Consider the following 24,933-nt stretch of genomic DNA (forward strand, 5'->3'; position numbering starts at 1 on the left):
TATGAGGGAAGATTCCATGGATGTTAATGGTTCTTCATGGAACCATAGATGCCAATAAAGAACCTTTATTTTATTTTTTTAAGAGTTATATACACTTTGGTGTATATATAGGTAGTATTTGGCAGTATGTGGCAGAGCACATTATGAATAATCAACAATAATATTTAGGTGATGTACAATAGCCATTACTGCATGTTCATTCATTCAAATGCTGATGCAACTGGTTGTGTGTTTTTAATATTATCGTTTCAGTGGCCAATTACTAATCCAAAATTAAACTTAAAATATAAAGATGCTAACAAAAATTGAAAATATAATAAATATTATAATAAAGAATAATAACCCCAGGTTAGCGATTTTTGTGTTGGTCTAAATTAATTATTTTAACAAAATATATATATATTTTTTTTCATGCTTGCATAGATGGGTCATTTTTGACCCATGTGTGTAAAATTAGTGTCTTATTTAGGAACTCAAAGTTATAGCTTGTGAATGAGCCTGTTGAGGGTTTGAACCTGCAGCGTTTGGGTTTCACACCCAGATATTTAACCACTAAGCCCAACCACCCAAAAGAAAACTTTTTATTTCTTACATATTCCGTGTGGTCCTTCTCTGTGAACATATTCAAGCACAACACAAGATGACAAATGAAACATGAAATTCAGACCCACCTCAGTGCTACCAAATATACAGTATAAAACAGGCCTATACATTAATAAAATGCTGCCACATAAATCATGCGTCTTGTTAAATGGAATTATGATTGGAACAAAACAATTTGCTATTGCATTTATCCATTTCATCGGAAAACGGTTTCTAAGATTCTGAACCCTTTGAAAACCTTTGTCCCAAACTATGTCGTTTCCTGAATGTATTTTTCAACAAATGATGAAAAACAGGTGTGTGCGGTTTCTTGTTTTATTTCTGTAAATCAATTACCCATAAAATTCTGATAGAAGTCATGGCTTTCTAGATAAGTGAATACGCAAAAGAAGTGTTTTATCTTTTGCCAAGAGTAAAACAACAAGGAAAACTGAGGCCATGATTTGCATTCCATAAACAAATGCTTAAATGACTAATGTATTATTCACATCTCAAACAGTCAAAGTTTTTCTTATTTTCATAATAATTTTGAAATAATTATTTTGGGCAGAGATTTAGACAGAAAATAATTATACATTTAAAATAAATAAATAAAACAAAATAATAAAAATGATCATCTCTAGCTAACAATTAAATATAGATAAATAATTTTTAATATTTAAAATAATATTTTATTTTGCGCTACTGATAACTGATTTTGTTTGTAATAATATCCCTTATTTTGTTATTTTTGTTGTTGTTGCACTATTTTCTTTAGCATGTTCTTAATAAAATTACTTTCAAATTCATAGCAGAGACAAACCTCTCAAACCTTCATCAGACTTGGTCAGCTGATTCAGACAGATCCCTAAATTCCAGGAAGTCTTGGTGGTGGAATTTTTCTCTGGAATGATGGGTGAGCATGAAGAAGACCACACTGCCTCATCTGATAACCTCTCCTACACTGTCCCCTTTTTCCTGGAAGATGGATTGGGCCATTTCCCTAAAAGTCACAAAACGGTCGAAGCATGAATGCAGCTTCTTGACGTCTTAATGACTCCGATTTTTAAATTGATAACAATGACCGCTCTTTATTGAAGCGTTAACCACATGAAGGAAAGCTGCTGTTAAATTACAGCCTTAAAAGGCATAGTCTCTGACTCAAACCCAAGCAGCCTGATCTGGGTTAATACGACTACGCCTCAGGCTTTGAAGACTTAGTAAGAAGCAAGTCACCTTGAGAGCCAGATACTGAGAAATATTTGATGAGTTATCCTAAAAGACCTTGAATCCATAAAATGGGGTTTTCCCTGGAGTTACACACAGTTTGATTTCAGCGCTGCATATTTTAAAAGTGTTCACAGGCATCATGTGTTCTACATTTATATCTTATCCATATGGTCTTGGATTTTAAGAAAAGCCCCTGAAGAAGCTACTATTGGCCTCTGAAAAAGCTGAATTTTCAGCATTATTACTCCAGTCTTCAGTGTCACATGGTCCTTCAGAAATCATAGTAATATGCTAATTTGCTTGTGTGTAAATTTTTACAAATACGCCTTTTTCAGTAACCAAAAACATTTGCATATGAAAAATTACTTAATGTCAACCTGAAATAGTATTCTTAAAGGGGTAGTTCACCCAAAAATGAAAATTCTGTCATTAATTACTCACCTTCATGTTGTTCCAAATCCGTAACACCTTCGTTCATCTTGGAAACAAAAATTAAGATATTTTTGATGCATTCCGAGAGCTCTCTGACCCTCCCATAGACAGCAAGGATCCTACCATGATCAAGGTCCAGAAACGTAGTAAGGACATCGGTAAAATAGCCCATGTGTCATCAGTGGTTCAATCGTAATTTTATGAAGCTACAAGAATACTTTTTGCACGCAAAAAAACACAAAAATAACGTCTTTAACTCTCCAAAATGGCACCAGGGTGACGCGGAGACAAATTGTTGAATAAAGACATTATTTTTGTGAGCACAAAAAGTATTCTCGTAGCTTCGTAAAATTACAGCTGAACCACTGATGTCACATGGATTATTTTAACGATGTCCTTGCTACATTTCTGGACCTTGATCGTGGAAGGCGAGTAATTAATGACAGAATTTTAATTTTTGGGTAAACTATCCCTTTAACCCATTTTACTTTAAGAAATCAATTTGGATTGCATGTTGAAGTTCTTGTAAATTCCCAGATCACTATGAACACAGTAGTCACTGGAAGTGACGGATTCCAGGAATTGCAACTTGGAGCCAGTTCATCTACTTAGATTTACGATGTACCATGACCAAATACTGTAGGCCCCAAGCCACTCTCATGATAAACCGTGATTTTACAAATATTCCACTAAATCACTCCAGTCAACCATAAAACAGCAATGCTATCGTGTCGGTATGTTAATAGCATGCTGAAATGCAACAGAACACAACATACTTGAGTGCAATTATTGTTGTGTAATTATAGCAGTGTACACTCCTGATTGGGTTTGTCAGGAATAGGGTTTTAATTATAGACAAACAGATCTTTAAATGTAAATCAGACACAGAGTCATTGTTGTTTGTGTTCTGTTCTGCTAGTAAAGGTCTGCAAATGTTTTTGTGAGTTTTGCCTTATAATTCATTACATTTACATTTCTGTACATTATATTGAGTACATGGTGAACAGCCATCAACACTCAATTTCAGAGCAAATAAAACTTGACGTCATCTGCAGGACCAGATGGAATTTGATCCATGGAAGCAGCAGATTTATTTTTGCATTTTCCACACTGATTTTGACGGGAAAAACAATGGAATTCTGGGGTTCCTTCTGCGTTTACACACAATTTTAAAAATGAAAGTTCCAAAAAGGAGTTTTCACACCAACACCATAGAACATACAAAGAAACTACAAAGAATCTTAAGAAGGAAAGTTCTTAAAAATAACCTTTTTTTTTCTTCTTAGATGAATATTTTAATAATATAAAGTACCTTTTTTGTAGAATTTTTAAGCGTTCCAAGCATGTATGACTTTCTTTCGGAAAGATAAACAACATTTTGAACTGTTTTTATCCATACAATGAAAGTTCAAAAAACATTGGGTGGATTACAACATATTTTTTTTGTGTGAACACTCTTACTTGTGGCTGAAAGCATAATCAATTAGCTTAACAGTCAATAAATGAATACGGAAGGGTCATGGGATTTGTAGAACTTTTTGGAAATCAGGTATTCCAAGTTCTGTGGATCCTGGGTGTCTTTTCCATTGTTGTCATTTAAAATGTTCAGTAAAATCATGGCAGAACAGCAGTCTTCCAATCCATGTATCTTTTAAAGGTACAAAATTGCCTTATTCTGTAAAATCAACACGCTTGTGACTTTTGTTACAGACTTCCTCTGAATTCTTCAGTGTTCCCTCACATTAATCTGGCCGCAGATCAGTATCTAGGTGCTCCTTTGTACTTGGCTTACAAGCATTTGCAGTGACATCATTTTATGTGATCACTCACTGTCAAAGCTCGCAAGCTGAACAGGATTGAATAACTGCCACACAATGGCTCATTGTCCCTAAACATGAGATGTAGGGATTGCAGAAGCAGCAGGCAGGGACCGGGCACCCTGTGCACTGACTACCAGTGTCCATTCCAGCCAACGCTTTCGTGCCCAGCTGGCATGATAAGATGCCATGAAGTCCTGCATGATTAAGTCGTTTTAAAGCCAGCATTTGAGATTTTTAGAGAATTGTGGGGAACTGTGTTATTAAATAAAGCAATCTATCTAGACAAAATCATAGCATGTTCCTGAATTCAAGACTGTTTCGAAAGGTAGGCATAAATAGATACCCTAAAAGTTACCTTGTTTTGGTTCAGTTCTGAGATCGTGTTGCATGTATCCATCATCAATTAAAGAAATCCCAACATGCACAGCAGTCATCATTCAAAATGGGGAATGGAGTTAACTGTAAAACAGAAATGTTCATTGTAAATATACTGATATATTTCATAAACACACACTGCCGCTCAAAAGATAGGGGTCAGAAATCTGCATTTATTAGATAAAACATGCAGTGATATTCTGAAACATTTTTACAATTTAAAATAACCGTTATCAATTTGAATGTATTTTAATATGTAATTTATTCCTGTGATACAAAGCTTAATTTTCAGCATCAATACTCCAGTCTTCAGAGTCACATGATCCTTCAGAAATCATTCTGATATGCTGCTCAAAAACATGACTTCTTATCATCAATGTTGAAAAACTGTTGTGCTGCTTAATATTTCTGTGGAAACCGTGATACACTTTTTCAGGATTCTTTCATGAATAGAAGGTTTATATAGAAAAAAGCATTTATTTGAATTGTACATTTTTCATGATTAGATTCCGTCAAGGAAATCATTAGAGAAGAATAAATCGAACTGCATTCAAAGTCAACCTTAAGAGACAGCTGCCTGTCAGAGAATTGTGAGGCAGTTCATACGTTATGAAACAGAGCTACTATGTTGGCTGCGATTTTGCCTTGGGTGACATTTTGTACTGAATACAAACTGCTGCACTGGCATAGAAGCCTTAGTTTTGGTCAGATGACAACTTTTCAGGAGTGCTGACACACTGTTGAGGCGACAATTGATTCCAGAAGACCTTCTGGGTGTAAAAGGAAGAACTGTGGGTAACATTAAAAAAAAAGTTCCATACTTTGCCATACCACAAGCATCTAACTGCTACTCCTGACCTGCTTTTCACCATAGGTCATTGACAAATGTTTGGATGAATAGTTTGGGTTTAAACGAGCATGGAGACGTTCCAAGCGGAATTAAGAATGTCTTATCAAAATCCATCATTCTTGTTCTTGGACACCAACTACCCAGTTCTGGGCAACAAGAGTGATGAGCAAGCGTACCATCACTAAAATACTCAAACCACCATTTAATAAACACTGAAACATAAATACACAGTATCTAATGAAGTTTGGCTTCTCTACAGGGAAGACTGCAGTCTCTGCTCTGACCCCCAGGCTGTGTTTGAGTATGAACTAAACATTAAATTAGCACATTTTCATTAGCAATGCACTAAATTGGAACATACATTCATACATTCAGACGCAAATGTGCTTGACGGAAGAGTAAAACCATATACTGAGACATTTAAATAGTGTGTGTAGGTGCATAGTACATTGTAACCATGTGTTGGACTAAATGTTGCAACAGCTTTTAACACTCTGGGGAGAAGCAGGGGAGATAAGAGGAAATGACTTTTTAAATAAAAAAAATGTATTTACTTTCTTTTAAACTTTGTGTTTATCTGGTTTTGATTACCATCGAGAACACAAAAAGTACATTTTTTCTAAAGAAAAAGGGGACATTTTGTAAGAGTGGTAAGTAGTTCCAACATGTAGGTCCAAACCTACATGACTTAATTTTTATGTAGAACACAAAAATGGATGTTAAAAGAGAAGTACATACTATAAGCTTGTCAATCATCAAAAACGGCTAAAACAGCAACATAAAAACCAGTGGTTCTCAACTAGAGGGCTGCAATAAGTCTTAAAATTATTTAAATCTAGATACATTAACATAATTAACATCCTAAATACGTTAAAATTAAGATGTATCGGAAATCTTCTGAAGCCATGCAATAGCTTTGTGTGAGGAACAGACTAAAATGTGAATTGTTATCCACTGAAAACCTGCTATAGTTTTTCAAGTTTGGTGCACTGCAATCATTCACAATACAACAAATGATGTATGATTGACATCAAAACTAGTGTAAAATGAACAATGTCAATGAATATTTTCAGTAATTATGGTGCTTTTTTTTCTATTGAAATAAAAAGAGCACAGTTTGCTTAATGTTGGGTGAACTAAGACTTTAAAACAGTCTATTCAGTCACCATAAATGTTAAGAAAGTAAAAACCACCAGCTGGGCTTTTGTATGATTATTAGCCCTATATGTTTTTGGCCTTTCAGCTCAGCCAAAAAAGTCACTTTTGCCTTCTCTCACTCAACAGACAACTTAAAAGGGATTTGAAAAGAAAGGAAACAGCCAAGATCAAATGTAATTTGTCTGAATAGTGAGGAAACACTTCTTTATTTTCAGTTCAAAGGGCCTCATAGAAGTCTGTAATACCGTAAGCAAACCCAAAGTACATTGTAAGTCTATTCAACAGCCACTTCCTCAAGTCATTAAAGGAAAACCTATACTGGCACGAGTCCAGAGCTCATTCTATTATGAGTTTTATTAGATGGAGTAAAATGATATTTCACAGACTAAATCGCATTTATCCAAATACTGATTTAAGTTGAAATCGTAACCTTATCTGCGTATTATTATGAACCTTCCGCTAAGGAAAAAAAGTCCATTACAACGTACAAAACCTCTGGCCTGGCAACAAGACCCAGTGCAACAAAATACAGTAATATACTGTGTGTATTCAAAATACACAAAATACAAGTCCTCTGAGGTGATTATCACTACAATGAAAGCGTGAGACACAAGATGGCGCCAACTGCGATTGTATAAAATGTATAAATTGTATTGGATTGTATAAAATGCCGCTGTCGCCTCTGGCTTGCTTAGTTGGGGACCCTTAATTTCCAGCGATATCATCAACTTCAAAGTCCCTTTAAGGCAAGTCATGTGACTCGGCGGCCATCTTTGAAATGCCTCTTGGGCATGCAGGTGCAGCTCCTATCTCTTTGAATGGGGAAACATCAAATTCTCCAAAACTGGTGGCCAAGCTTACGATTAAATTTCATATTTGAAATCACCAATGAAATCTGACAACTTTATCGTAAATGTTGTTTATTTTGCTCAAATAGCATTATAAAAAGCTTATTTCTCAAGCTAGACCCACCAGTGTGCATGCGCAGTCCTAAGCGCACGTCTCAGGCCCTGTTTACATTAGTGCGTTTTCATTTTAAAATGGCGTTTTATAAAATAAAATAAGTAAAAATAAATAAAATAAAAACATTTCTTGTCTACACTGGCGTTTTCACTGCGTTTCAGAAATGATCTCCATCTACACTACACAACCTAAATCGCATGTCACATGACCATTCATGCAGGTTACATGGGAACAATCCAAGATGGCGGCGCGCTCAGACGCAGCGGCTTCTCCGGGTCCCAAAGACGGTGCTTTTATGTCTTTTAATGTCATCTGTTCGTCTCCAAACAATGTCAATTTACCGCTAATTCATCGGGAGATCACTCCGGGATATATCTATGATCGCCAAAGCCTTTTGGATATCAACAACACATACAAACACAAACTCTCGCCGGCGGCTACTGAGAAGCTACGAGGCCTTTGTTTACTGCTGGAGCCGGACCTCGAGACCGCGGCCTCGCCTACTGACGCTACCCGCACAAGGCGGCGTCGCAAGCGGTGTGAGAGAGGACGGAAACGCGGTAAGCGCGGAGGTATACGAGCCAGGCTAAGGGCTAACCCCTCAAGACCGGCTCTTCCAACACTCATGCTCTCAAACGTTCGCTCTCTGGAAAACAAACTGGACTTAATTCAACTCAGTCGGTCTACACAGCATGAGGCAAGGGATTGTTGTGTGTTTGTTTTCACTGAAACATGGCTAAAGGACAACATCCCGGACTCCGCCATTCAGCTGCACGGGCTAAACTGCTACCGAGCGGACAGAGATTCATCACTGTCTGGTAAGACTCGCGTCGGTGGCTTGTGTGTGTATATCAACAAAGAATGGTGTAACAATGCTGCGTTAGTATCAAAACACTGTTCATCGCTGGTGGAGTTTATGTTTGTGAAGTGTCGACCGTTCTATCTGCCGCAGGAGTTCACGGCCATTGTTATTGTCGCGGTTTACATCCCCCGTGCAAACGCAAAGGACGCGCCAGCGAGCTGTACAGCGCCATCAGCGAACAACAAACAAATAACCCCAACGGCTTTTTCATCATAGCCGGTGACTTCAACCACGCAAACTTAAAGACAGTTTTGCCAAAGTTCTACCAACATGTGAACTTTGCAACAAGGGGAAATAACACACTGGACTTTGTTTATACAATAGAGAAAAATGCATACAAAGCTGAACCCCGCCCCCACCTCAGGTACTCAGACCACATCTCTGTTATGCTAATCCCAGCATACAGACCACTTCTGAAACTCACCAAACCGGTTTAAAAGCAAATCACGGTATGGCCAGAAAATGCCACCTCAGCACTGCAGGACTGCTTCCAGGACACAGACTGGAACATGTTTAAAGAGGCGGCCACCTACAACAACCACACAGACCTACAGGAGTACACTGAAACTGTGACTGCTTACATCAAAAAGTGCATAGATGATGTGACAGTCACCAAGACCATCACCACACGCGCCAACCAGAAGCCATGGATGACAGCAGAGGTTCGTGGGCTGCTAAAGACCAGAGATGAAGCATTCAGATCAGGAGATAAAGCAGCCCTCAAAACAGCAAGAGCCAATCTGTCTCATGGCATCAAGAAGGCAAAACATCAGTATGCTAAAAAAATCAACAACAACTTCAGCGACAGTAAAGACACTCGGACCCTGTGGCAAGCCATCCAGACCATCACTGACTACAAGGCCCCGCCACAGGCCAGTGACGATGACACATCCCTACCAGAGGCACTCAACCACTTCTACTCACGATTTGAGATACAGAACGACACACCTGCACAGAAACTACCCACATCTCCAAACGACCAGGTACTCTGTCTCTCCCAGCTGATGTAAGGAAGACCCTATCCAGGATTAACCCACGAAGGCTGCGGGCCCTGACAACATACCTGGACGTGTACTGAGAGACTGTGCTGCACAGCTGACGAATGTCTTAACAGACATCTTCAACACCTCGCTGAGCCAGACAGTCGTCCCCACGTGTCTCAAATCCACCTCCATAATCCCAGTACCAAAGAAGTCACATGTGTCCTGTCTGAATGACTATCGTCCCATAGCACTGACCCCAATCATGATGAAGTGCTTTGAGAGGTTAGTCATGCATCACATCAAGTCCAGTCTCCCAAGCACGCTGGACCCATTCCAGTTTGCATATCGTCCAAACCATTCCACGGACGATGCAATATCCACCACTCTCCACCTAGCTCTTACTCACCTGGAACAGAAAGACTCCTATGTAAGAATGCTGTTCATCGATTTCAGCTCAGCATTCAATACAATAATCCCACAACAGCTCATCCACAAACTAAACCTGCTGGGCATTAACACCTCCCTCTGTAATTGGATCCTGGACTTTTTAACTGCAAGACCTCAGTCAGTCCGTATCGGCCGCAACACCTCGAGCACTACCACACTGAGCACAGGGGCCCCACAAGGCCGTGTGCTCAGCCCGCTGCTCTTCACGCTGCTGACCCACGACTGCACTGCCAAGTCCAGCTCCAACCACATCATCAAGTTTGCTGATGACACAACTGTGGTAGGCCTCATCAGCAAGAGAGGAAGTGGCACTACAGAGAGGAAGTGGCACAGCTGGCTGAATGGTGTGGTGCTAACAACCTGTCCCTCAATGTGGGTAAGACAAAAGAGGTTGTGATGGACTTCAGGAGAAACTCTGTTGACCACCCCCCACTGACCATCGACGGCTCAACCGTGGAGAGAGTCGGTAGCACTAAATTCCTGGGGGTGCACATCACAAAGGATCTCACCTGGACCACCAACGCCACGCCACTCAACAAGAAGGGACAACAGCGCCTCTACTTTCTCCGTCGGCTGAAAAGGGCAAGTCTCCTCCACCCATCCTCACCACCTTTACAGGGGCACCATTGAGAGTGTGCTGACCAGCTGCATCACTGTCTGGTATGGGAACTGCAGTGCAGTTGACCGCAAGACCCTACAACGGACAGTGAACACTGCCGTAAAGATCATCGGTGCCCCTCTTCCCTCCATCCTGGACATTTTCCTTGCACGATGCTCCAGCAAGGCCTCCAGCATCGTGAAGGACCCCACCCACCCTCCCACAACCTCTTCCAGCTCCTGCCATCAGGAAAAAGGTACCGGAGTATCAAAGCTCGTTCTGTCAGATTGCTCAACAGCTTCTTTCCCCAGGCTGTGAGAGCTCTTAACTCCAATCTCCCTGTACCCGCTCTGAAACCATGAACACCTCAGCCCCCCAACTATAAATAACTATTGACAATTTTCTCCTAAGTGCAATTCTGGGTGTGCTACACACAGGTGAGTGGGCTATACAAACCACCTGTAGTAACGCACTCATCCCACTATATGCACACTAGACACTTTCTATAAACACTCCCTGCAACAAAGACTCAATAAGATAATATATGTTTACTTGAATATTGCACTATAAAATAATGTTTACTGGAGCATTGCACTACTAACTCTTTTGCACTATGCGCTGCTTCCCACAAAATCTCTCTTCTGAACAATTTAATGTAAAAAATATCTCTTTAGCACTATTTCATGTACAGTATTTATGTAAAGTTCTTGTACAGTCTCAGTTTGTGTATGTGTAGTCAACTAGGTATAGTAGTTATAGTATTTATAGTATATGTATAGTCAGATGGTTAAACTGTTGTATAGCCCTATTGTGTTTTTTTTTTTGTTTTTTTCCCATATTTGCATTGCTGTATGTGTATCTCATGTCTAACTAGTATGTAGCACCGTGGTCCTGCGAGACACGACATTTCGTTCCACTATATGTCCACACATGTAGCAGAATGACAATAAAGCTCAACTTGAACTTGAACTTGAGGTACAACCATAGATATGTAGAGGTAGATGCTCTATTACTTAGATGGCGGACGCGTTTATGTGCTTGGGGCGGTCAAATGGGGAATCTACCTACACATATCTATGGGTACAACAATGAGCATGATGGTATTGTTTACATGGTCGTCCAGGATACGAAGAGCGAATGTGGGCAGCCACACCATCGTTTTCAAAAGTCTCCGTTTTGCTCCGTTTACACTGAAATGCAAACCTGGAGTTATTAAACTAAAATGAACTGCAGCATTTTCAAAAGTCTCCAGAATGCTTACTGTTTCTATAGCAACAGGGACTTCTGACGGCAGCTGCAGTGACGCACTAACTTTACCGATTAGCGATTGGCTCTTTTGCTCAGAAGATATTGCTTCGTTCGATAGAGCGGCCATATTGAGTGACATGTCTTGGGTATTCTATAGTCTTTGGTCGACTTGATTGCACAGATACTATTTAAACTGAACTGAGCTGGATGATGACATCTCTGAATTCAATGATGAACTGCCTTTACCTGAAAATTGAGTGTTTACTATTGTCCTTTTGGATTATTGACACACTATTTTCCTATTTAATACTGTAAACCTGCTTTGACAATATTGTTAGAAGCGCTATATAAATAAAGGTGACTTGTCTTAAAATAAAAGAGTGCAAGTCCGCAATCTGATATGAGAAATATGAAAGTATTATTCAAATGAAAAAACTGATATTGCTGCCATGGATGACTGCGAATATTAAAAATGTCTCACCGCTGGATGCCGCGATTGGCCAATCAGAGTCACGTATTTTCAAAAATATGAATTAAACATATTCGCACATTTTGAAGTACAAAGGGAGTAGTTCACATCTAGTACTACAAATCTTTTTCACATACTCTGACTTACTGAAAATTTCTTGGGACAGTCCTCGAAAGTGTATCAGGAAAAATTAGAGGCCACAAAATTCACTGGCATAAAAACAAAATGGAAGTCAAAAATTATGTAAAAATCTGTTGACTAAGCTTCACAAATGAAATCCATGTGCATGGATAATGCCCACTGTTATTCTGACAAGCATTAGTAAGCCACTCAGTGTGTGTGTATATATATTTTTAATATGTTCCATCTGCCTTTCCATCTTGCCTAATTTTCACACTAAAGAATGATTAGGTGTAAATGAGCAGAGGTGGAATCCAGACTCCCACAAATACACACAAGGGGATAGTGTCAGAAAATACCACAGCAATTTCTCACATAAATAACCCACTCCTGGTGGGATATAACAGTAACGGAGCGCTTACGAAAGGCAAGATGGCAATGTCCCCTTATAATAAGAGTGATTCAGTGGGACAGAGTGTTTACATCACAGATGTTCAACTTCATGGAGGTCCGAAAGACCATTTAATTGTGTTGTCCCACTCCACCAAAAATATGACGCAAATAAAACGTTGATTTGAATGCATTTGGCAGAGAACCATAGTCGTGATACAGAAACACATTTGTTACCTTGATTCGGGATGTAGATAGAAAATGTCTCTGGGGAGCCATTGAGGGCCGATGCATCACGCAAACATGACGTGTTTCTGTTCATATTCATACTACTGAGAGGTCTTAGCCACTTAGCTGTTAGCTGGAATTTTGACTTCACAAAGTGAAAAAAATGGACATTCCGATGTACAGAAAAAAAATATCTGCAGCTGGACACACTTCTCAGTAAAATTCCCTTCTTCAATCTGTCTTCAGGCTTGTCTCAGAGGGCCTCACACTTTAAACTTCAAACAAAATATTTTATCTAAATGTATGTCAATAAACTGACACCTGACGGTGGACATGCTTGTATTATTGCCTATTAGTAAACCAAATAAAATACTCATGTTGGAACACTTAAACAATTAAGCACAATAATTGACTGTATTAAAAAACAAAATGCCTAGTTCCCTTTCAGTCGGTCACTACGAGTCACGTCGGTGACCGACGAATTGGGATCTCACCAGAGACAGGGTTCCCACACCTTGGTTAACTTCAAATTCAAGGACCTTTCAAGGACTTTCCAGGTCCAATAACTTCAAATTCAAGCACTTAATGTGGGGACACATTTCAAGTGAGAGCAAAGGTTACATCGCATCACCTTGTAAGACACATTGTTAACAGTTTTCATGTGTCAAACACAACTATGCAAAGAAGCAATTTTTTTTTTGCATTTATTTTTGGGCATATGACAGAAATCTGATATTTGTCTCATTTCTGTTTTGCATAAAATTGAATAATATTTGGTGCATACTATACTGTATTCTAAAATGATCAGATATTAACTTTTGCATGGATTTTATTGAAAAGAGCTTAGGCACATGTAACCAGAAGTTTTAAGATATATGAATATGCTTTTAAGTTTTTCTTGCCTCATGGCTTTACATTATCTTAACAAGCAAAGCAATTCAACATTACATCCTTTGGATCTCTTCATATCTTAAAACTTGCATTTTCCAGGCATCACGTTTCAGCCTATTTTTGCAATATTTCACGGTGTGTCTGTGAAACGTTGAGGTACCATCTTAGTAGTGCGTGTGAACGAACACCACAAAGTACATGGTTAACACTTAACGTAACGCATAAATGTGCAACGTAAATCAAGAAAGCTAGTATGCATAGGCCACAAAGTGTTGCCGAAATAGCACATTAGCGGACTGGAAGGAATAATATGGAATTTTCAAGGACTTTCAAGGTTTGTTTATTTTCAAAAACTTTCCAGGGCCTTGAAAATTTTAAATCAGATTCACAAACTCAAGGATTTTAAGGACTCGTGGGAACCCTGCAGAGAGACCAATCCACTTTGAGTGTAACTAAACAAGCCAATGGACATTGGCATGCATATTCCGCATCTGGCTGCCACACCCTGCAGCACGGGTATAAGAGGCAGCAGGTGCACCGCATTAATTCATGCTTTCGCTTCGGAGCCGAGCAGTGGTGCATCGCTACTGCTCTCTACTTCGGTGTTGCAGAGAGAACAAGCAAGTGCGGGCGTTACGGCAACAGCAGCAGTGGTCACGGTCTCGCGACTTCAACAAAGATCGTGCAGACAGCCACACCAGGAGTGGTGTAGTCACTGTTTGCACAATGCAGTGAACCCGCTAGTGTGGCCCACCATTGCTGGAGCACCGTCCGTTGTGAAAGAGATGAGTTTAAAGAGGGGCAATTGGGTCTTGTTGACAAAAGCTTGGAAATTATCTTTGCCTCTAGTGTCCTTTCAATGGAAAAATGGTGAGCAGTTCTTCTTTTGCACTCATGTCTCCAAAAACCATTCTAATGAAAACACATAGCTGTGCCACATCCACAACATCAGTCGACTCATCAAATTGAAGAGAAAAACATTCACACTGTTCCTTAACTGCTCCTCGACATCCTCTGCCATTCCCTCACATCACCGTGTAACAGTGCCACAGGATAATTGCATGTCCTTAATGGCATCCATGATATCACTTTTATTCTTAAAGTCACCAAATAGTGCATCTGCAGCCTCGACAAATGCTTCTTTCACAACTTCGCCGTCCTTGAAAGACTTCTTGTGTTTTGCAAGAACGCGACTGATGCGATAAGATGCTATAGTTGCAGCCTTACCCTTGGTGTTTGGCCTGGTAAAAATGGACTGCTGTGCTGCTAACTGCCCCTTCAATTCCCAGACTTTTTGGGTGCATAGAGCTGATTTAGCCGGGAAATCTGCATCGGAGCTTTTGTGCACAGTCTTGAAATGCCGCTCCAAATTGCCCTTCTTCGGTATGGCCACGCTTGCTTTGCAAATAAGACAGATGGACTTCGAATTTGAATAAACAAAAAAATAATTCTCTTCCCAGTCTGAATGAAAATTATATGTTTTAGGTTTTTTGGGTTCTGCCATAGTTGCGTTAACTTTGCTGAAGTCGCAGCTCTCTCAACTTCTCCACTTAAACAGCAAGTCCCTGCTAATAACGTAATGTGCCTTGTTAAAACCCTGGCTGAATTCAAATTAGTGTACTAGCATACTACTCTTGCTATTTCTGCCATATATTTATATGAAATAGTATGAGTAGTATAGTATGCGATTTCGAATTCAGCTGCTAATTTCGACAGTTTAATTATTTTTTTTTCTTTCATAAATCAATGCTATTGGTCACCCTTTACGTCTTGTCAGTGGATATTACAAATATTTAACAACAAATGAAAACCATTAAAAGAGCTTGTGTTAAATCTCGTAACTCCTTTGGATTGTCAAGCAAAACCTCACAGCTCATAGCTCCTCGCATGTCTATAAAGGTTAATATTTAATGTATTTGAGGTCTGAGAAGTGGGAACGGTGAAGAGAGAGAAAGGGCAAACCAGAGGGCAATTTACTCTCGCGATCGACTGGAAAGCAGTCTGCAATCGACTGGTCGACCGCGATCGACTGGTTGGGCACCCCTGTTCTAGGTGATCTACCCCAGGAGGTAGCACTCACTATCGCTTCAGCACGAGCACTGTCCACAAGACGGGCCTATGCGCTGAAGTTGAACTTGTTTGTCGAATGGTGTTCCTCTCACCGTGAGGACCCCCGGAGATGTTCAATCAGAGCCGTGCTGTCCTTCTTGCAGCAAGGGCTGGAGCGTAGGCTGTCCCCCTCCACCCTTAAGGTTTACGTTGCTGCTATTTCCGCCCACCACGACCCCATAGAAGGGAGGTCGGTGGGGAAGCAGTGCAACACTGAGACCACGGCCCGGCTACATGCCCAAGGTTCCTACCACTCCCTTCAGAAACCAGGTGGTGAACCTGCAAGCGCTGCCCCTGGAGGAGGAGTCGGAATCAGCTGATCAGTTAAGTCAGAGTCGGCTTGCGGAGTCCTTAACGCCTAAATTCTCCAGAATTCTCCAGGGCAAACCCTGTCGAGTCCTCCAGCACTCCGGCGGCCAGAGGTGGCGGAGCGTCCGGCGCCAGGCCTTTCAGCCAATGAATTTTTGAAATCTGGTGTGAGGCTAGTGCCCATATGAGTGACCCTGTTGGGATTCCATATGTGTATTCTACGGTATACTTACTTACTTTTCCCTGGCAGACCACGTTCTGCCGTCTCTAAATGATGCAGCCTGAGCCATCTCAGAGACTTCCATGTGCAATATGGCCCTACAGGGTTACTTCACATGAGTAAATGTCACTTAACCCCCTCTGGGAGGAGGTGACTCCGCAGTGTGCCTCTTCCAGCTGGAAGGGCACGCTTTCCCAGTGTTATCCAAGTCCTACTGCTTGGGTTGCTCAAGGAACAGCAGTAGTTGACCTTCTCCGTGTAGAGCCTGGTCCTATTGTCTGCCTTATAGGAAGGACCAGGAAGCCTACACAGGGCACTGGAGGCGGCAGCTCCTGTGGCACTTTGGTAGGGATCCCAATTCGTCAGTCACCGACATGACTCGTAGTGACCGACTGAAAGGGAATGTCTCCGTTACGTATGTAACCCTCGTTCCCTGAAGGAGGGAACAGACGTCACATCCCGTCACCACAGTTGCTGTACCACCGCTGAGCTGCAGGGTAACCGGCTCGGCTTGGCTCCTCAGCGAAAGCATGAATTAATGCGGTACACCTCCTTCTTCTTATACCCGCACTGCGAGGTGTGGCAGCCAGATGCAGAATCCGCATGCCAATGTCCATTGGTTTGTTTAGTTACACTCGAAGTGGATTGGTCTCTCTGGCGAGATCCCAATTCATCGGTCACCGACGTGACATCTCCGTTCCCTCCTTCAGGGAACGAGGGTTACATACGTAACCGAGACGTTCTTTCATGAAACTCTAGATTGCGCAGGCTGATTGGTTCTTAATGTAACTGATGATATTCATAGCATTAAACGACTTGGTACAAGCTGATTGGTTAATGTTGCATATGCAGCCAATGAGCTTGCTGCTTTACATTTTAATGGCCGGTTAGCACTTGAGCATTTTACAGCACACTTTCAGAGTTCCTCTGAAACCCACCACCTTCCCCAGCTCCACCTATATAAATAATCTATAGTGATGCATGCTTTTGTGTCTTCTCGTCTGGACTACTGTAATTCCCTGTATGTAGGGATTAGTCAGTCCACCCTGTCATGACTACAGATTGTCCAGAATGCCGCTGCAAGGTTGTTAACAGGTTCTCGGAAACGGGACCATATCACTCCCATTTTGTCATCTTTACATTGGTTGCCGGTCCGTTATAAAATTTATTTTAAAATCTTGTTTGTTTTTAAATCATTTAAATCATTGCAACCGTACACTCCATCAAGATCTCTTAGGTCCTCTGACCAGAAACTCTTGATTGTTCCTAGTTAAAGACGCAAACTGTAGGGGGACCGTGCTTTTGCAGTATCGGCCCTGAGGTTTTGGAACAGTTTGCCTTTAGACATAAGAACTGCCTCCACCTTGGTGTCATTTAAGTCCCTTTTAAAGACTCATTTTTTCTGAAATGCTGTTCAGTGACGTTGTTGGAAACTAACTGTTTTGTTTTTTTTATGTTGAATGGTCTGATGCTCTGTGCTGTGTAAGTGATGTGTATATATTGTTTGCTTATTTATGTTTTTAGAATCTGTACAGCACATTGGTCAACTTATTGTTGTTTTTAATCGTGCTTTAGAAATAAATTGCCTTGCCTTGCCTTACAACTACAGCAATAACCAACAGCAGCAGCAATCCAGCAGCAGTAGCATAGCAGACCTATTCTGCAAAGACCAAATACATTAACATTGTCAGATCCATTACCAAGCTAAAATCTTCAGAGAGTTGTCATGATAGAATTCTGTTTATTAAAGGCAGGTTAGGTGATTTGATTCGAAAACATTTTGGTTATGCTGGTTGAAAATCTCTTCATATCCCGATAACAATCACTAAGTTAAGTGGTCTAAATGTATTTATATTGTCTGTGGAAGACTTAGTACTATAAAATGTTCGTCCAATCATATCCCTAGGTCTAAGGGCTACGATAGGCTGTCTTGCCTGCCTGTCAACGTATGTATTTGCATAGCACTCAGCACCCTGTTCATGCAGACATAATCCATCATCAGCGCGTTCCATTATGCTATTGCAGACCGAGAGAGAATGGAAGATGCTATTATTTTAATATTAAGGCCATTGCACACCGAGTCCAAAATTTTTGCGTGCTACAGATGCGAAAACGCAGAAAATTGAACCTGATCCGAATTTTATGGCGGACGAAAGTACTTGAAAAAAGTAATCTGATTTGCATTACTTGTAATGCGTTACCCCCAACACTGATTATGAATAAACAGTCTCTGTTCAAACAATGAAAGTCGATGGTGTCCAAAACAACACTGGACCCCATTAACTTTCATTGTATGGTCAAAAAAAAACTGACTTTCTTTTCTGTTCCACAAAAGAAAGTCAGTCATAAAAATAAAACTTCATTTGAGTATGTCGTTCACTAAAGAAACCCACTTCAAAAAAAGCTGAAACGACAAGAGATTATCTAATTACAGAGAATAAAATTACAAGCTTAGAAATCTGCTGATACAACAACTAAAGTGACTTGTATATTTATCCAACTGCATAATAAACAGAAATCACTGGTGTGAAATTATGTATGCTGTACCAAAGCACATCTATACACAATAAGCTCGACTGGAGCCATATTATTTGAGGACAAATCTGAATATATCTCTTCTCTTGGCTAGTCAGGATGTGGCCGAGAGAAATTAAAATGTCAGGGGGTGACACGGGGAGGGGGAACTAATGGTTTCTGACTGTCCTCCAAGAGCGTGATTATCACGAATAAGATTCCAAAGCTAAATATGTCTTTGTCTCTTCCACAGTCACTGCTAATTAAATCTGTCCGATATAAAGCCATTTTGCATTCCACTAAACTCAGAAAACTGGCTCAGGATTAAACCAGGAGGGCAGCAACAATACTGCAGGGGGATCCGTTGGACCTGATTTATGGAGATGTGTGTTTTGTTGGAATTTCTGGACAATGGAAATGGAAACATGCGATACTACTTATAACTCATAAAAGTTCATAAAAAAAAAACTTGTAAAAAAGACCACATTTGGCTTTGGCTCTGAGGACAGAGGAATGGTAGTGAAGGAAGAGTGAACTATAAAAATCAGGATATCAGGAGAGAAGCTATAGACCAGTCTAGCTGCCGCTGGAGCTCCCTGGGGAACTCCTGGATTACCTGAACTTCAGGGTGGGCTGCTGTCTACCAGACCCAGATAAAAATGGCTTTTTTTAAACTCCTGAAACACTTAAAGACAAGAAATAAACAGAACAGTGCGCACAAATGCTACTGTGCCACTGATGGAAGTGCCAAATCTAGATCACTAGTAAAAAGTGTCCGTTTTGCCCTTATTACTAATGTAATACAAATGTTTAATTACAAATTGGCATACTATTTTGAGTGGAAGCATTGGCATGCCGTGATGTGAATTTGTTAGGCTTAAAATCACACAAATCACTTTCTCAAACTCACTGTATAGAAAGTACATATTTTAGCTTTATCGAGAGGAAAATAAAAAATAAAAACATAAATAAAAAAATAAACCAATCTGTAATTACTCATAGAGGAGATATTAAAATAGACAGAAAATGGCCCAAAAAATGCAAATAGCATTTTAAAAAATGTGTAAAGGAAAAAAAAAATTAAGTGGAAGAGTTTACGAGAATGAAATGCATAATTATCAACTTTATAAGTTTTGCCAGAATTAGTAAAAATAAAATAAATAAATATATATATATATATATATATATATATATATATATATATATATATATATATATATATATATATATATATATATATATATATATTTATTTATTTTTGATATAATAGTACAGAAATATAATTTAAATATTTCTATATTATAACAACATCCAAATTATTCACACAGTATGTATGCATGCATGTATGTATGTGTGTATATACACGTTGGTATTTGTGGTTTACAGGGACTCTCCATAGGCGTAATGGTTTTTATACTGTACAAAGTGTATGTGCCATTGCCCTACACCAACCCTACCCCTTACAGGAAACTTTGTGCATTTTTAGATTTTCAAAAAAACACCATGTAGTATGTTTTTTTAAGCCTTTTGAATTACGGGGACATTATTTTTTTATTATTTTTATTTTTTTTAAATCACATGAGCAACTTATCCAAGTACTGAGTTATAGATATGAATAAATATGGGCATGTGATAGTATTTGGAATAACTGCAAATAAAAATATTTGCATAAGTTTTTTAAATATTTTTATTGACAAAGAACTATGTCGGTCTGTTTTAAACTGTATACCTATTTTATTTTATATTGCCTATAAAAACATCATAGACAATACACTCAGTACAGTAAGAAAAAAAAAAAAAAAGTCAAAATACAAAAAAAATAAAATAAATTGTGTACAGAAAGCTTCATTGTTTGCTCCTTACAATAGCCGAGCTGTAGGGAGGGGTCAAATGTGTGGTTTTTGGAGTTTAATGAAATCACCCTTGTTTTCGGTCCCGATTGCTCCTGTTTTCCGGACTCCATAAATGAACAATTCCCTTTCATTCACCTCTCAGGTTTAATTCATGTGTTTATTTTTGTTTCGGGACCTAAGGATGAAAGCCTGGAGGGGGAGGGTGGGCCTGATTCAATTTCCACTGATTCATTTACGTATCCGCCTTCATTCACAGACTTAAAGAGTGTTGCACAATACCAGCCAACTGTATTGTTGATGAAAACCATAAAGGAGGCATTTAATTGGGCTATTTATCCTCTACTTAAGTCCTGCACTGTGACCGGTCTGTTTGGGATTGTGTTCACACATACACACACAAGGCCTTCTCCTGTTGCACCGGCTGTCTCCTGCGGAAAGTGCGGGGCCAAATAATTACAGCTGCTCATGATCAAAGCTAGAACAATGTCCAAGACAAATACAATCGCGGCATCGAATAGCACCACAGCAGATGATATATGGGAAATCAAGATTGCCAACCAGGTGCTCAGCCAACAAGCCTCGGCTGAAACAGAGCCACTATGTATTACTAATAAAAACACATGGCTAAAGGCCAAGCAGATGTAACTACACACTCATATTTCCGCTATTGGTTATTAATTATGCGAACAAAGCTCAGGTAATCTGCAGTGGCAGAAATGTGAGATTTTGTTCAAGCGGGGCTTTGGTAAACAGTATCAAGATGAGCATGTATTTATGTCCTCACATAGCTACCACTCCATTTGCATGCTGTAATGATAAGATCTTCAATTTGAATGCAAATGCCAGTTTGGTCATATATCATCAGGCTGTGTTTATTTCTGGCCAAATACCGTGAGAGAAAACAAACCAACACAAATGACCACACAGCCTCTTTTTTAGAAAGGTTAAACCTCAAACAACATTGGTGCCAATAGCCTCGCGGTTAGTGCGTTGACATACAGCGCAACAGTGCTCATGGCGACCCGAGTTCGAATCCCAGCTTGTGGTCCTTTGGTTGCCGATCTCTTCACCTAATGCTTTCCTGTCTACTCTACACTATCCTGTCCAAATAAAGGCATAAATAAATCTTAAAAATATATATATATATTTTTGTTTATATGTATTTTATATTTTATAATGTATTATTAATTGTATTTTTTTAGATGTAAAGATACATATTGAAATTGAATATGTAGAAGTCATTCAAAGATTGATTTCCTAGAAAAGGAAACATTGCGTGGCACTAATATTGCTCTTTTTGTTGAGCATCTCCACCAGCACGATTATATGGACCTGTAGAAGAAAAAAAAAAAACAATCAGTAACAATCAGTTTATAAGCCGTACTCACGAATTCTTAAACTGTTCCCACGGATTAATAAACAGTACAAACGAATTTCCAATCCATGCGCTCAAATTTTGTGGGTACAGATTCAAAAACAGAAGGTACAGTTTACCAAATCGGAGCGCACGGATTGGAAATTCGTGGGTACGGTTTATTAATCCGTGGGAACAGTTTAAGAATTCGTGAGTACGGTTTATAAACTGAGGGGATGAATTGCCACGGGTTGTTTTTCTTTTCTCCTACAGGTGACTTCCATAGGATTAGGATGTTTGTTTGTGCAACTAATGGAAGAGCATTTACCCCAATTATAGACCATTCATTGTAGCTGCATAAGCATATTTATGCATCTCAAACTACAATATACCTTTTCTTATTCTCTTACTGAATGTGATGAAATTTATACAGTATAAAGATGATTTATCTCTAGATAAAACTTTATCTTATTCTTAACACATTTATAAGACTATCCAGAGTATGTGCTTTTTGCTTATATGTGGTTTCAGTTGTTCCTACATTTTTTTTTTAAATTTTGCAAATAATTTAGTATGAAAGTTATTGATAAATCATGATTTTTTTTTCATTAAAATGTTAATACACAGAATTCATGCACAATTTATGTAAATGCATGGTTAGTAAATGAGACCAAATCAATTTTTTTTTTTTTCAAATTCGTACCGGTGGAGAAAATGAAAATGAAAATGAAAATTAACATTATGTGAATCTGGTTGCTTTTTTGCTTGCTTACTTTTTTTTGCTTTGGTTGCTTGCTTTTGCAAGTACTAATGCAGTAAACTGAATCGTTATATATTATAATTGCATTTTGTGCATGCATCTTAACTAGATTTACTGTAATAGAACATAAAACCAAATGACTCTTTAGCATGGTTAAAAAAATATTCATGAAAGCAACATAGAATATCTAAAACTTGCTAAACTTTAAAAAGTAACTTTAAATCTACTGAATGGATCCCACTAAACTCTGTTTCTAGATTAACTAGCAACAATCAGCAACAATAAACCTGCGCTACTGACGTTGTACATGTTTACTTTGTGAGGTACCAGTACCCCCTGAAGGGTGGTCTGTAACTGCTAGTGATGAACAAATAAACTTTGGGATTAGCGCATGTTTCTCTACTCACTGATAGCATCTCTGTCTCCTGATTGAGGAAGAACAGATAAAAGGAGAACAGCGCAGCATCAGGACTTATTCAGATGGTGCTGACGCAAGAGGCAGCTCCACACAAGCCATTGCATTTGAATACAGTAGCGTGTCAGTGAAAGCTAGTGTCTTAGTAATGCATTGTTTTGACCTATAAAGCATACAGCAGATGATAGCATCAGTGTTACCTTCGTCATCAACTCATTGTGTCCAAAAGGCATTAAGATGTGCTGACAGCTTTCAATCAGACGAACAGAGTTACTCCAATGAGCCACTCCACTCCAGTGCATTACCTGAGAAACACACATGCAGACACAAGAAATCAAACTATCAGCATCAAGTCTGGTGCATATTGTTGCTTTTTCAAGGCATGACAATCACTTAAACATGAGGAGGACATCTAAGTGACTTGTAAAGCTGAAGTCAGTGCTGCTAACACATTAAAAGTTCATTTTAATAAGAATCAGAAATTTGAGCGACGTGGGCGACACCACTTATGAAAATGAGCAGGTGAATAACAACGTGCATAAACGCAAGAGAGTTTGTGATTTGCCTTCTAACAAAATTGCAGACTGTTTATTAGGAGTACCTAATAGTGACCAATAAAAGAACAAATTGGTATGAAATAAAAGAAAGAATTATTCACTGGCAAAATAGGCTACAAGACAAAAAAATAATTATATTTTTTCAGCAAGGACACATTAAAATAATGAAAAACAACAGTAAAAGGTACTTCTTATAATCTTAAAAAAGATTTTGATTTAAAATAAAAACTGTTTTTTTTTTTTTTTTTAACCTTCAATTCATTGACAATAATAAGAAATGTTTCTTAGGCACCAAATCAGCATATTAGGATGATTTCTGAAGGATCATGTGATACTGGAGTAATGATGCTGAAAATTTTAGTAGTATTAAAATATAAAAACTGTTATTTTAAATTTCAATATTTTACTAACTAACAGTTTTTATTATAGTTTTATAGCATAAGAAAAAAAAATACATTAAATAAAATAAATAATTTCTCTTAAATTTGTGTGATGGCTCATGATACTGGAAATATAAGGACAGTTACTTAAAATGATTAAATCACACACACACACACACACACACATTTACTTAGCTATCTAAATGGGGACATTCCATAGGCGTAATGGTTTTTATACTGTACTTACTGTATGTGCTATTGCCCTACAACAACCCTACACCAAACCCTACCCCTTACAGGAGACTTTCTGCATTTTTACAATTTCAAAAAACCTTTTGTTTACTTTATTTTTAAACTGGTTTTACAAATGAGGACGTCCCCAAAGGGAGGTTTTTGGAGATTTTGTCAGGTTTAGCTCACTTTTGGGTACAAATTTGTCCCCAAAATATGGTTAAGTAGGTACACACACACACACACACACACACACACTCTCCAACTCTCCAAACTCTTTATGGCTTTGTTGAACTTGTAGCAGGTAAAATATGAAAAGAGGAACTTTAAGATAGACTGGACTTTCTCACTGACTGATTTTGAATACATCAATATTAAGATATGGACACAGCTGAAACCTTAAAAGAGAAATATTATTAAAATGAACCCTGTAATTCTGTCAGGACATAGTGGCAATGTTTATTTATATAAAGGATTCAGTTATATATACTGTTTTTGGGTTTTTTTAATTTAGAAAATCTTGTTTACTTACAACTGGGTCACCACCTGGCTCCTGTAAATGGCAGATTTGAACAGCTCCTGTGA

The 24,933-nt window shown here is 38.9% G+C and overlaps 1 protein-coding gene across 3 annotated transcripts in view; it reads right to left on the bottom strand.

Annotated features, from left to right (window-relative positions):
- Window positions 1–1,293: 1,293 nt before the first annotated feature.
- The window catches only part of papss1 (3'-phosphoadenosine 5'-phosphosulfate synthase 1), a 43,635-nt gene continuing 19,995 nt past the window's right edge, over window positions 1,294–24,933 (bottom strand). For 2 of the 3 annotated variants that reach the window (XR_009271707.1, XR_009271706.1), the window contains exons 15-18: window positions 24,881–24,927; window positions 23,381–23,485; window positions 4,420–4,523; window positions 3,178–4,258 (exon numbers count right to left, since the gene is read on the bottom strand). The gene's annotated coding sequence lies outside the window, so the exon portion shown is untranslated. Of the gene's footprint in view, window positions 1,586–3,177; window positions 4,259–4,419; window positions 4,524–23,380; window positions 23,486–24,880; window positions 24,928–24,933 lie in introns of those variants that run through there. The other variant, XR_009271708.1, reaches the window with a different exon arrangement.

Source organism: Onychostoma macrolepis, chromosome 01, assembly GCF_012432095.1.
Source record: "Onychostoma macrolepis isolate SWU-2019 chromosome 01, ASM1243209v1, whole genome shotgun sequence".
NCBI classification, from domain to species: Eukaryota; Metazoa; Chordata; class Actinopteri; order Cypriniformes; family Cyprinidae; genus Onychostoma; species Onychostoma macrolepis.